Consider the following 15,337-nt stretch of genomic DNA (forward strand, 5'->3'; position numbering starts at 1 on the left):
GGCCCTCTTTCCTTCTGAATGTGGTTTCCAGTTTCCATGTCAATGAGGTGGTGCGGCTACCAGCCTATGCATCTTCGGGTTTGAGGAAACATAACAGGTTGTTGAAATCTCTGGCATATGAATGCTTTTGCTGAGATATTTAGAAGTCACAAATGAGTTTTGTGTGTCAGATCATCTGTTTGTGCTGGTTGGAGTGGCCCAAAAAGGCCGACTGGCATCAAAGGCCTTGATTTTCCAGTGGATTTGTAAAACCATCACTTCTGGGAAGCGGCCTCCTATTTCAGTGAAAGCCCACTCCATGCGAGGTATTGCTTCCTCATGGGTGGAAATTTCCCCAGAAGAGATTTGTAGACCCACCACTTGGTCTTCTCTCCATATGTTGACTGCCCGAAGGTTCAGGAATAGAGTGTGGGTTTACAAGAAAAAAAGATTAGCAAGGTAAGGACCTAATCTTTCCATCCTAATGTCTCTTCCTTCCCCTCCCCCTCCCCCCATATCCCTTCCTGGATATTATGCACCAACATTATCCAAACTAGACAGTACATCAAATTCCATCCTGAAAACTGTTAAGGGCTAAAAACAATGTGCCCACGGGGATATACTCTGAAGGTACTCATTCCATCCCAGTAAAAATGCTCTCTGTGTCTTTGGAGACCATCTTATATCTTGTGATTCCCAAAGTACCAAAATGAAGAGGAAATCTCTGAAGCCAATGATTTAAACGATATTTTCCCCATAAATATACGCTTTCCCCAACAGTAATTTAGAATTTCTACCTTGTACACTGTAATTCTGTTTTATTGAGAATCACTCCTTTCCACATGTATGGGATACAATTCAGAAATTGTCCTAAATAACCATTAAGGTCAACCTAGAAAGTTTGAATATGAGGACAACCCCACAAAGTGTGAAACAAAGTGTAATCTATAAGGTTACATTAATAGCAATGGGAGTAACAGCAAAACCTGCTCTGTGAGTTAATTTTGGGAGATATATGCTCCAGATAAAACTTGGTATTGACATTCCTGCGATGCAGTACTGAACACTGTTTAGGAATTTCCGTAATCGATTTCCAAAAATTCACCCGAATTTGTCCTGCTAGTATATATATACAAAACAGGAAGACACATTTTTATTGAAGACTTGGAGCCTAATTCTGTAAAGGACATCTAATTTTAGGTGTCCACAATGTGGATGTCCATCGACTTAGGTATCCAATTAAAGTGGATAAGTCCAATTAATAATGTTAACAAGCATTAATTAGAACTTAGCCGTCCAAATGCTGGATGCGATTCTACAGACGTACACAATTTCGTGGATGCCTATCAGAGAAAGCCGCACCTAAAGAATAGGTGTGGGTGTGGCGTAGGAGTGGCTTTGATTTGGATGTACATTTACAGAATTCCATGTCGCTCAGCGCCGAAATGCGTCTAACCTAACGCCTAAAATGTAGGTATTGTAAAACCAGGTCTACTTTTGAGCGTGAGCTGGGCGCTAGGTATACATGAGTTAGGTGGACATTATTTAGGCATCAGGCATACCATAGGTGTCCATTAATAGGTGAACGGGGCTTTAATTTTGGGGGTATAGAGGACTTCAGGTTGATATTAAGCTCAAAATATGTTTAATAATGCATTTCTTAAGCAAAGCATATGAAAAAAATATATATATTGCATACTAAACTTCTATTTTTGGGCTTAAAAGGACTCCTATTTGATAATCATAGAAAAAGATATTTAATGCATTACTTAAGCAAAGCACATGAAAAAAGGTTGAAGAACATAAAAGGAAATATACTACTCTCACAATGGCTGAAGAAGTTCAGAGCAAGTAGACGTGTCTGATGCACAATCCTGACATCATTGTGACATCATCAATAAGCACCTAGATGGCAGAATGTCACTACAAAATAATAGGAACCTCTGCCTAAACAAAAGATATTGTAGCTCAGTGGTTAAAGGCACTGCTTCCATCTTCCAATGGTCATGAGTTCAAATCTACATGTACCCCACTCTCCAGTACCTTCACAGCTTCTTATTTGCTCTCAAAAGAGAGTATGGATTGTGGACTTGGCCATTTACATTTGCAGGGTCAAGATGGAAACTTATTTTTACCCTGAGATGGTTTATAATCTCACATAGCAGGAACCCATGCCTAAAAGAAAGCACCTGTGGCTCAGTGTGGCACTGCTTCCATCTTCAAAAGGTCATGGGCTCAAATTCCAGTACATATTCCTATTTTTTAGTGGCATTCTGCCATCTAGGTGCATATTGATGATGTCACAATGATTTCAAGATTGTGCATCAAGTAACCACAAATACCCCAGATTTTTTTCAAAATTTTAACATTTAATTTTTTTTGGATCCTCAGCAGATTCATTCATGAGTTTTTTTGTTGTTACAGCAAACACTTATCCGAACAATTCCACTTTTCATTGGATCATTTTTTTGCTTTTCATATATTCATATTTTACTTATTTCAATTAATAATTTATAACACTGTGTGATTAAAAAGCCCACTTATCTGTTTAGGCTCAATGCAAGGAGCACCTCTCCCAACACGATCATGTTTCAATATAAGCTTCTTCAGAGTTGAGGCTCCTGCATAAAAAAATAGTGACCATTATATACTGCACAATCCATTTAAATATAATGCAATTTCTTATACAAACTCTTCAGGAGATATTAGAAATCCAAATCATACCTTGTACATTGGTCTCCAAATATCATACTATTTGCATTTTTATGGTGGTTTAAATCACGCTCCACAATGTCAGGCAGTGTCTTTTTTTGGTGGTGTCCTTTTCAACCCTTTCCTACTCGAACAAGATTGCTCAACAAGATTTGTTGTTAATTTCATGCCAGAAGAATGATGAACAGGGGTTAATATAGGTTCAGAAATTTTCCCCCCTTTCTACGCAAATTAAGCAAATAATTTTTCAACCCTGGCATGTAATGCAATTGTTTGAGGATATGCCAGTCAGATCGATGTTTGCTTATCAAAGAAATCATAATGTTGGTGAAATGTTAAAAATGGACCATGTGATTAAACAAGGGTATCATCGTGCATGTGGTCAGTGCCAGTGGTGCCCTTTGACAATGGCTGGGGAAGCATGGTGTCATCCAAAAACAGGTCAGCGAATATACAGTATGCCCATGAAGATACAACTTGTACCACCATGAATATAATTTATCTTATACAATGTCCTTATGATAAAATCTATGTTGGATGTACATTTCGCTGTATAAAACTTTGATTGACTGAACACAAGTCAAGAATGGACACTAAAAAAGACACAGCACCCATTGTAAATCATTAGAAAAAGATGGGCCATAGACTACAGGATATTAAATGGAGGGTGATAGATACTGTAACAGTAGGGAGGAAGGGTGGAAATTAAAAAAAAATATATGAACATAAAAGAGCAGCAATGGATATTCAGATTGAATTCTGTGTCCCCTGATGGCTTGAATGAAGAAATTGACTGGATGTCTATTATTTGATATGGCTCACCAATAGGAAATGAAGCAGTAAGATCTTGGTTTACGGTCTGACACAGGGTCAGCTGATTTGCTCTGGCGGCGGGAAGTTTCACCCAATTAGAACAGAGCAGTGCACTGATGCGCATTCGAGTAGGAAAGGGTTGAAAAGGATCTGGCATCCGAAGTCGCCAAAAGAAGACACTGCCTGACATTGTGGATCGCGGTTTAAACCACCATAAAAATGCAAATAGTATGAGGTTTGGAGACCAATGTACAAGGTATGATATGGATTGCTAATATCTCCTGAATACTTTGTATATAAAATTGCATTATATTTAAACGGATTGTGCAGTATATAATGGTCACTATTTTTTATGCAGGAGCCACGACCCTGAAGAAGCTTATATTGAAACATGATCGTGTTGGGAGAGGCGCTCCTTGCATTGAGCCTAAACAGATAAGTGGGCTTTTTAATCACACAGTGTTATAAATTATTAATTGAAATAAGTAAAATATGAAATTTGAAAAGCAAAAAAATGATCCAATGAAGAACGGAATTGTTCAGATAAGTGTTTGCCATAACAACAAAAAAACTCATGAATGAGTCTGCTGAGGGCCCAAAAAAAGTTAAATGTTAAAATTTTGAAAGAAAATCTGGGGTATTTGTGGTTACTCAATATATGTGATTTCTGGAATATAGCCAATTAGTTGTAATACTAAGATTGTACATCACACACATCCACTTGCTTTGAACTACTGCAGCCATTGCATGAGTAGTATATTTCCTTTTATGTTTGTGGAGGGGCATAATCGAAAGGAATGTTTAAGTCCGTTTTCGTCTAAGTCACAAGTCGTCCAAAGTAAAAAACACAGTTTCAAAAAATACGTCCCAAATTTTTTTTCTTTCGAAAATCGTCTAACTATACGTCCTGCCGATCTAATCGGCCAAGTCGCTAAAGTGTCCATCTTTATACCACATTTTCGTCCAACTTTTCATCCAAGTCCAAAACGCCTAGAACAATCCCTGTTGGACATGGGAGGGGTCTGCAAAGAGATGGACTGAACACCCAGACATGCCACCTAAATAGTGGGGTAACTTATAGGGCACTGCTGAGAACTTCACAAAAAGGGTGCCATGTCTTCTCCTCCCTACAGCTCCCTTATAGGTCATGGTGAACCCCCAAAACTATCTCCAGAATCCCCTAGACCCACTTATCTACCACCCTAATAGCCCTTATGGCTGCAGGAGCCACTTATATGCCAGTACAAAAGGGTTTTGGGGGTGTATAGGTTTAAGTATCAATGCAGTGATTATAGGGGCTTATGGGCATGGGTCCTCCTCTCAATGGGTCCCTAACCCACCCCCAAGATGACTAAAGCCGCCTCTGTGCTGGACAACTAGGCTTTCCTATGCCAGGCGGCCAGGTGATGATGGTCTGGAGGCTGAATTTTAAAGGTGTGATTAATATTTTTATGGATGTGGGGGGTCGGTGATCACTGGGGTAGTGTGTGGGGTTCTGTTTTATGTGTTTGCAATGCTTATCTGGTGACTTTAGGTGGGTTTTTGTGACTTAGACCATGTTTTACATGGTTTAAGTCACAACGTCCAAGTTCCGTCGATCGCGGGTTGTATAACTTTTGATTATATATGCTGTACGATTAAATCTAAGCCTGCCCACGTCCTGCCCAACTCCTGCCCTCGACACTCCTCCTGAAACGCCCCGTTTAGCTTTGGTCATTCAGCGGCACTATGTAGGCCTAGGTCGTTTAGAAATACGTCCAAAACCCGTTTTTATTATCGGCACTTGGACATATTTGGGAAATATTTGTCCAAGTGCTGACTTAGGCCGGTTTTTTGGATGTTTTTCTCTTTCGATTATGAGCCCCTAAACCTTTTGGAAATTAGGTTTAGTATGCAATATATATATATTTTTCTAGTACATTGCTTGAGTAATGCATTATTAAACATCTTTTTCTATCATTATCAAATAGGAGTCCTCGTTACCCACAAAATAGAAGTTTAGTATGCAATATATATTTTTTTTTCATGTGCGATGCTTAAGTAATGCATTATTAAACATCAAAAACTAGAAGCCCCATTCACCTATATGAGGATGCCTCGAGCACGCCTAAGTGATGCCTAAATCACATCCACCTAGCTGAAGCCTATCTAGCACCCAACTCACGCTCAAAAGTAGACCTTCCTTTGCAAGCAGGCCTCTTACTAAAAAATTGAGGATTTAGTATGCAATATATAGATAGATAGATAGATACAGATGTTTATTTATTTATCATGTACTTTGAGGAACATAGAGGCCAAAAGACAGCTAAATCAAACCCCAAATCAATTAAATATGGAGTTCCCCAAGGTGCCTTGCTATCCCCTCTCCTCTTCAATCTGTATATCAGGCCAGTCATCGATATTGCACACAAATACAACATTAAGATTCACTCCTATGCTGATGACCTTCAACTATTGCTCCCCCTAGGTGATGATCGGCCAGCCCAACTCACTAACCTCCTACCCTGTCTCTCTGATATGAAATGGCGAGATCCTAACAAGAACTGAAGCAGAACGTGACCTAGGGGTGATCGTCAGTGAGGACATGAAGGCTGCCAATCAAGTGGAGAAAGCTTCCTCCAAAGCAAGGCAAATCATAGGTTGCATACGCAGGAGTTTCGTCAGCCGTAAGCCTGAAGTCATTATGCCATTGTATAGATCCATGGTGAGACCACACCTGGAGTACTGTGTGCAATTTTGGAGGCCGCATTACCGAAAAGGAGTGCTGAGACTAGAGTCGGTCCAGAGAATGGCCACCCGGATGATCGCGGGTCTCAAGGATCTCCCGTACGAGGAAAGGCTGGATAAGTTACAGCTCTACTCACTCGAGGAACGCAGAGAGAGGGGAGACATGATCGAGACGTTCAAGTATCTCACGGGTCGCATCGAAGTGGAAGAAGATATCTTCCTTCTCAAGGGTCCCACGGCAACCAGAGGGCACCCGTGGAAAATCAGGGGAGGGAAACTGCACAGTGACACCAGGTAATTCTTTTTCACTGAAAGAGTGGTTGACCGCTGGAATAATCTTCCACTTCAGGTCACTGAGGCCAGCAGCGTGCCTGATTTTAAGGCCAAATGGGATAGACACGTGGGATCTATTCACTGAGTTAGGTGGGGAAGGGTCATTGCGGTGGGCAGACTAGATGGGCCTTGGCCCTTATCTGCCGTCTATTTCTATGTTTCTATGTTTCTAACTGGATGACAGCCAATAAACTCCAGCTGAATGCCTCAAAGATTGAACTACTTACTCTTCACCTGTCCGATACTATCCTGGGAATCCACCCCCTTAACAGCAAAAGACCAGGTACAAAGTCTTGGAATTATACTGGATGGCTACCTGTCCCTCTCCGCTCACGTCTCGCAGGTAGTTTTCACATCTTTTTACTACCTATGCCAACTGTGAAGGATCAAACCCTACCTCCCAGAAACAGACTTAGCCCAACTGCTTTATGCCTATGTACTCTCTAGACTAGTCTACTACAACTCCCTATTCAATGGCATCACTGCAAGAGATCTAAAACGCCTCCAAAAAGTCCAGAACTCAGCAATTCGACTCCTATACAACCTCAGCTACTATGACCCCATTACTCCAGCACTCTATGCAGCTCACTGGTTACCAGTCAAAAAGCGATGCATCTTCAAAGGCCTGGTCATGACACACAAGAGATTTTACCAAAAAACCCCAACCTACATAGCATCCAAGCTACGCCTATATACCCCTAACCGCCCCCTCCGCTCCAAAGCAGAACAAAGACTCAGCATTCCCGCAGGGAGATCCCTCTGAATGAGTACGGCGTACAAAAGATCCTACAGCCATTTCCTACCTTAGCTATGGAACCAACTACCCACACAGATCAGGTCACTAGACTCACAAATGACCTGCCGCAGAGCAGTAAAGATCTTCCTCTTCCACCAATCAGGCCATTAAAACTGTCTCCTCAATATACTTCTCCTAGTACTCTTCACTATGACCAGTCTGATCTATAGAATTAGCTTTGTTATTGTCTACTGCAACCTATTTGTTGTCATGACTAGTCTGTTTTCAAACGATTGTGAATGTCTACTTGTAACCCATTCTGAGCTTCTGGGAGAATGGGATAGAAATCGAAATAAATAAATAAATGATAATACTATCATATATTCTTCAGAAACTTTAAAATGATTCAGGGTCATGTTTAGTTTGCACTATGCATAAATTACACTATGTAACGTGATTTTTCTTCCTTGGCAATAAGTATAATTTTCAAATTGCTCATGCCTAAAAAGTATAGAAAATGTCTTATTTCCATAAAACTTTGCCTTTGTGACCAGGATAGTCAAATTTTGCAGTTTACCTATTTAAAATGTGAAAGTTTTCACCTTTTCATTCTTATAAAGTCATATAAAGCAAAATATGAATCATAATTAACATGTACTGTCAAACCTTGGTTTATGAGTAATCCGGTTTGCGAGTGTTTTGCAAGACGAGCAAAACACTCGGCAAACTTTTGACTCGCAAACCAAGCATTGACTCAATTTGTGAGCCCCCCACCTGACCTGACCCGACCACGGGAACCAACAGTATTGCTCCCCCCAAGGCCACCGGCGCTGCTCCCTCCTTTCACGATCGTCTCCTCCCCATCTACCAACCGGCCCTGTCCTTACCCGTGTGCCACCGGAGTTAGAAAGGGCCTGCCGCCAGTCTGCTGCTGAGCCTTGAGCATCTGCGCATGCTCAAGGCCTTCTGGATCTCATCTTCACCTAGATTCTCATGGCCTCGGGTGGAGCATGGGAGTCGGGGTGCATCCAGCAGGAGTGAGCCAGCACCTGAGAGTCCCAGCAGAGGGGGTAGTGGCATCTGGGGGGGGTGCAGCGTCCGGGAGCAGCAGAGTCAACAGTGTTCAGTCGAGCTCTGTGGCGGTGGTAGCGATTTGCTTAGCCAGCACCACCCGCAGTGAGAGGCAGTGAACAGCAACAGAGGAGGAGAATTGGAGGAGCTACGTGGATGGGTCTGTGGCAGAGGCAACGGTGGAGGCGTCCCTAATGGTAATTAAGTTTTTGTGGATGTGGAATGAATTGTTTAAGTTTACACTAACTCTTATGGGAAAAGTTGCTTTGATATACGAGTGTTTTGATTTAAGAGCATGCTTCTGGAACGAATTATGCTCGTAAACCAAGGTACCACTGTGTTTATATTGAAGTTATACAAAGATGACCACAGAAGATTTAGAAGCGAGTAGTTTTTCAAGATTTACAATTATATTGTGAGCCACTTTCACAAATCAGCTCCCAGATGTAGTCTCCCATCATGTTCTCATTATATTGTGTTTGGTAGCGGCGTTCGAAGTCCAGTATATCCCAGTAGAAGCACTCACCTTGCTCCTCTGAGTATGCTCCCATATTCTCCTTAAATGTATCAAGATGAGCATCAAGGACTTGGACTGAGAGATATCCCATTTTACTATAATTCTTCATCAGATTCTCAACCAACACCATGTAGGTTTTGGCCTTGTGATTGCCCAGGAAGCCCTAAATCACTGTGACACAGCTATTTCAAGCCACTTTCTCCTTCCTAGTTAGCTTCTTGGGAAATTCTTTGCACTCCAGGATCTTCTATATCTGTGGTCTGATGAACACACCAGCTTTGATCTTTGTCTCAGATTACGGAAGATGTCTTGAAGGTATTTGAAAGCTGCCAACACCTTATCTTGAGCTCTGACAAAATGTTTTGTTAGGCCCAATTTGATGTGCAGTGGTGGCATCAGCACCTTCAGGGGTTCTACCAGTGGTTCCCTTTTAAAGTTGTTTCTTTCCACAGAAAACTCAGTCTGCTGTGGTCAATCTCACCTTTGGTAGTGCACCTTTGTGTCCTTGCTGTCCCAAAGGCAGAGATTGCAGGGAAACTTGGTAAAACCACTTTTGAGACCCATTTTGAATGCAAGTCTCTAAAGACTGCCCAGCCATACTCATCGTACTTCAAGGCACCTAGTAAGGTCTTAATGCTGTTGTAATCCTCTTTGAGGTACATTGAGTGAACCAGTGGAAGAGGTGGGTACTTGTTCCCATTATGGAGTCGCACGGTTTTGATACCCCTGGATGAGCAGTCAATGAAGAGATATCACTCTTTCGGGTTACAGACAATTCCAATTGCCTCAAACAGATTGGTCACATTGTAGCAGAAGCAGAGCCCATCTTGATGGGTAAAGAAGATAGAAAAAGCTTGGTAATGTTTCCTCTGATGTGTGACTAACACACTTTCATCCAAGTTCCACTGCTTGAGCCCAGACATCAAAAGGGCTCCTAAATTTACTCAGCTTGGAATCAATCTGGAATATGCTACAAAAAAGGTTAATTTCAAAATAACAATGACCTGGTTACAAAAACAAAGTTTGAGGGGAATGATTGCCATGTTCCTTAATTTTGTGACATTGAAAGATTAGGTTCTTACCTTCGCTAATTTTCTTTCTTGTAAATTCACACTGTATTCCTGGACAAGTGGGTTATATATCTCATCTCGCAAGTTCTTTTTTATAGGAAACTTCATTTACATATTTTTGAACTTCCCCTCTTAATTCAGGACTTCCCTCTGACTTCCAGCTGGTATAAAAGCAGACAGTCATACCTATACAGGACACAGAAATGAGGGAGGGGTATAGGGATACTCCCTGAGAAACAAGCCTAATTCACTCATATTAGAAAACTGCATAACAATCATGAATTATCATAACAACGTGTAAGCATCTTAAAATTCATATAAGCCAAAACATGAGAACAATAAGGAGAAACAGCCTACACTAACAGGGTGGTGCATAGTAGCCAAAAACCCCTGGGGCAAATTGCACAATATGTTTGGATGATGATCTTAAAAAGGCTGGTTAAAGAAACAGAAGTCCAACTTACCAGTACTTACCGAGTCAGATAATTTGTGGATCAGCAACTCCCAGGGAAGGTTCTAGGAATAGAGTGTGGATTTGTAAGAAAGAAGATTAGCGAAGGTAAGAACCTAATCTTTCATTCTTGTACAATCCCACTCTATTCCTGGACATAACAGAGTGGTCCCTCAACTTCAAAGTGGGACTGATGAGCCAGTTGCCAGAACTGAAGACCTGAAAGCAGAATCCTGCTTTGCTGCCATGTTTATCCTGTAAAACTTCGTAAAGGGATGCATGGAGGACCAAGTGGCAGTTCTACAAATCTCTTCCATGGAATCCATCAAAGATTCTGCTCATGATGAAGAAATAGGAGGCCACTTTCTGGCTCCAACATGTGGAAATGGTGGCTTTAGAGCTGATCTGACCTTGTGGGTAGCCCTCATAAGCATGAACAGATTGGTCAAACAAAATTCATTTGTAACCTCTACGCACTTCAGTAAAAGTCTGCGCACATCTAGCAATTTCATCACCCTATCACACTTGCCCGAACTTGAAGATTCAAAAGCAGGCAACCATACCTCATGATTGATGTGGAAACTGGAGACTACTTTTGTAAGAAAGGAGAAAATAGTATGCAGGATCACATAGGAATCTGTAATCTGAAGAAATGGATCTCTGCAGAACAAAGCCCGATAGACATGGGGGAAGCCACTGCTTGCCCTGGATGGGTAGCAAGGAATGTTGCTACTCCTTGGGTTTTGGCCAGGGACCTGGATTGGCCACCATGAGAATGGGCTACTGGGCTTGATGGACCATTGGTCTGACCCAGTAAGGTTAGTCTTATGTACTTATGACCATTTTCTCTTAGAAGGTAACCAACATCCATGAACCGGGCTGTCCACACAAAGCGTTCCCAGCCATAAAGACTGGCATCCATCTTCAAGATCACCCAAGTGGAGATTCTGAGAGGGAGTCCTGTAGATAGAGAGGATTCAACCAACATGTCAGACTGCGCCGAGCCTCCAGCATCCAAGGGAGCTGCATATGCACCTGATCTCTCTGTGAACTCCAACGGGAAATTAGCGCATGCTGGAGCAGGTACAAGTGAGCACTCACTCAGGGAATTATATCAGTAGAATGACCATCGACTAAACTAAATTAAACTAAACCTTAGGCTTATATACCACATTTTCTCTATAACAGTAGAGCTCGGCACGGTTTACAAGAAAATTAGAAAGAAGAACAGATACAGTATGGATTTGGAATAGTATGGAGAGGAGCGGAATTTACAACTTTGAGAATAGCCAAGTTTTCAGATGTTTTCGAAATGGTTGGAAAGAACCCAGATTGCGCAGATGAATAGGAAAATCATTCCACAGCTCAGTAATTTTGAAAAGTAGAGACTTTCCTAATGTAGGTAATGCCTTTCAGCGTAGGAAAGGACAATTTAAATTTTTGAGTAGATCTGTTAATGTCAGATCTTACAGAATTCCAATACAGGGGAATTAAAGGATGAAGGATATCATGCAAGTATTGCCAGGCTGTTGGGGCTTGAGTGTCCAGAAATGCACATATCAACCACCGAAGCGTCTCTGGCGGGGCTCATGAAAAAACATTTTTTTCATCCCCATGAAGAAACGAACCCCCAGGTACTCCAGGTCCTGTGTCGAATGAGTTGACTCTACTGAAAGTTGACCACTTAGCCTAAATCCAGAAGTAAGTGAACAACCTGGCACTCTGCCTGGTGTCCTTAGTCTCCAACTGGGCTCTGATGAGCCAATTGTCCAGATAAGGATGGACTTGGATGCTGAGTTTTTGCAGGTGGGCTGCCACCACCACCATCACCTTGGTAAAGGTCTGAGATGCTGTTGCTAGCACAAAGGGCATGGCTGCAAACTGGAAGTGCTGTTGTAAGACATGGAACCTTTTGTGCTATTGAAATATGGGGACGTGCAGATATTTTATTTATTCATTCATTTATTTAGCCCGTCCTCCCAAAGGAGTCCAGAATGGGTTACAAGAGTACATTCACAGTAAACTAAACTAAACTAAACTAAACCTTGGGTTTATATACCACACCATCTCCACGAATGCGGAGCTCGGCACGGTTTACAGGAAGAAGGATGAGAGAGGAACTACAGTGGAGAGATTAAAGAGTTAGGTGTAAAGGGGGAAGGTGAGAGGCCTAAGAGGGGGGAAGTGTTACAGTTTTGAGAATAGCCAGGTTTTTAGGTGTTTGCGGAAGAGTTGGAGGGAGCTTGAGGTTCGGAGAGGGGAGGTGAGGTTATTCCAGATTTCAGTGATTCTAAAGGGGAGGGATGACCCAAGTTTGCCTATATGGGAAATACCTTTTATGGAAGGGAAGGATAGTTTAAAAATTTGGGAGGATCTGGAGGAAGTAGGGGTTGGGGAGTTACAGTATAAGCAGAACGTAAGAATTGCCGCTGCTGGGTCAGACCAGTGGTCCATCTTGCCCAATAAATTATATCAAATATTTGACAAAGCCCAAGTCAAACTGGAACAGGCTCTATTGCCACTATATAATGAATTTCTGGATAGTGGCTTTTTTGTCTGGCCTCCCCACTGGAGAGTCCAGAAAAAAGTCTGAAAGAGGCCAAAAAACTTGAGTTTGTACCTGTCACGGAGAATTTCCAGCACCCAGCGATTTGTGGTGCTGTTTGTTCATTCCTCCAGGAATTCCGAGAGCCTCCCTCCAAACCACAGAGGGTTAGCTGATGTCACACCCACGCTCTCTGAGAACACCTTGAGCCGTCGGGTAGTGACATGAAGCTTGTTACTGGCGTGGTCCCTTTAGAATTAGGGTCACCTTTCAAGTTGGTAGTCGCTGGCAAATGCCCCACTAATCTTATTCTCCAAGGATTTTGAAAAAAATCACACTTTGTCAGAATGGCCTTGGTGAAAACATAAGCTTTTGTTCGGCCACCGGCCGTGGAATTACTGTGCCGCTCCAGGTTTTCCTGGTAGCATGAACATCATACAAAAACAACCAAAAAAGTTCATTTCATTCCTGGTCACCAAGCAAGCAGCTCTGGACTTGATTGGTAAAACACATACAGTCCTTAATATGCCATGAGGCTAGGCAGTGAAACAGTTAACACAAATAACTTTCTCCTGTAGCTTTGACAGAAGAGGCTTTCCTGTTCCTGACTGAGGAATATGTTGTGCTGTCCTGCAGTGCATTCACTCTCTCTAGCTGGGTTGAACTTTCTCCCTAGTCCCGAGCAGGCTTTTCCCTGAGAGGGTTAATTTCCTTCTTCCTACGAGGCAGGCAGACTAATTGAATTAGTTAGTTGCTAAGGCACTATCTTAACAGCTGGGCACTTCCACGGAGTATGCAAGTCAGGAAATTCTGGGCTTTAAACTAGCCAGCATGGTGTTTGGTTCAGCTGAGACCATAACCTGAAGAGGAGGTTACTGTATCCTTTATCAATTTCAGCAAACCAACAGGTGAAATTGCAGTACAGGATTATTTCCCTAGTAACTCCTACAGTCATTAGTTCAAAGAGCCAACAGAGAAATACAGCCAAAACAAAGCTCTGTTCACAGACCTTTTCAGGATATTCAGCTCTCCATTTCCTCTGGCCAGCTTTCCTGTATAGCCCCACTTTCCTCCAACACCATGGGTTCTGGGGGAAGGAATTCAGTGGCCAAATTACCAGCCTGTTCCTCAGTCATTTCCCAGTCAGTGCTGAGGAACTGCTCAGCCCCGTCCTGCCTCTGCTCTACTGCCAAGCCTCGTTCTGCTCCTCCTCCTTCCTCCCTCTGCTCTCTAACGAGCCTGGCTTTAAGCTGAGGGGAAGAACCACTCCCCCTTGGCTTTGGATGGGGGAAGGGAATTCCTTCCTCAGCCCATGCCGTTTCTCTGAGGGGAAACTGCCTATGAGCTTTCTGCCTTACAGGCAATGGACAATAGCAAGGCAGCTTCTTCCTGCCTGGCTCTGGAACTGCTTCAGGTAAGTCTAAGCCTTCCTGTTCTATTTCCATTTCATTGTCACTCACCAGGTAGTCAGCTAATTTATTGTCCTGGGGACTGACCTGGTCAGACCTTCTGCACTGGGGTTTATATACTTTCCTTAATTTCCCTGTGGCAAACCTTGGGGAAGACGTCCGTTTGTCACACTGAAGGCCTGGTGTCATAACTGCTTCTTAGGAGTGGAAGCAAAGATGGCTCCCGATTGTGCTCACTGAGCTCCACCGTACTGTGGTTTGGTGTTCTGTTAAGGTATTTGACCCAAGTAACCTCCTGAGGACTGGCGATAGCGCCTGGAGGAATGAAAATTAAAATGTCCTGGTTCCCTAGAACACCGAGGCCTGCTGTCTGGGAAGGACTTAGGTTTATGATCCTACACACTCACCATGATATCATCCAGACCCTTACTGAACAGCAATTGCCCTTTAAAGGGCAGCTTACTGAGGATCACCTTAGATGAGGAATCACTGGATCACTGTCATAGTAACATAGTAGATTACAGCAGATAAAGACCCAAATGGTCCATCCAGTCTACCTAACCTGATTCAATTTAAATTTTTTTAATTTTTTCTTCTTAGCTATTTCTGGGCAAGAATCCAAAGCTCTACCCGGTACTGTGCTTGGGTTCCAACTGCCGAAGTCTCTGTCAAATCTCACTCCAGCTCATCTACACCCTCCCAGCCATTGAAGTCCTCCCCAGCCCATCCGCAACCAAAAGGCCATATACAGACACATACCATGCAAGTCTGCCCAGTACTGGCCTTAGTTCACTATTATTTTCTGGTTCTAGATCCTCTGTGTTCATCCCATGCTTCTTTGAACTCTGTCACTGTTTTCCTCTCCGCCACCTCTCTTGGGAGCGCATTCCAGGCATCTACCACCCTCTCCGTACAGTAGAATTTCCTAACATTGCTCTTGAATCTACCACCCCTCAACCTCAAATTATGTCCTC

At 42.6% G+C, this 15,337-nt stretch overlaps 1 protein-coding gene across 2 annotated transcripts in view; it reads right to left on the reverse strand.

Annotated features, from left to right (window-relative positions):
- The window catches only part of RIMS2 (regulating synaptic membrane exocytosis 2), a 1,127,809-nt gene that overhangs the window by 470,283 nt on the left and 642,189 nt on the right, over positions 1-15,337 (reverse strand). The window lies entirely within an intron of this gene.

The sequence above is a fragment of the Geotrypetes seraphini genome, chromosome 2, assembly GCF_902459505.1.
Source record: "Geotrypetes seraphini chromosome 2, aGeoSer1.1, whole genome shotgun sequence".
Lineage (NCBI taxonomy): Eukaryota > Metazoa > Chordata > Amphibia > Gymnophiona > Dermophiidae > Geotrypetes > Geotrypetes seraphini.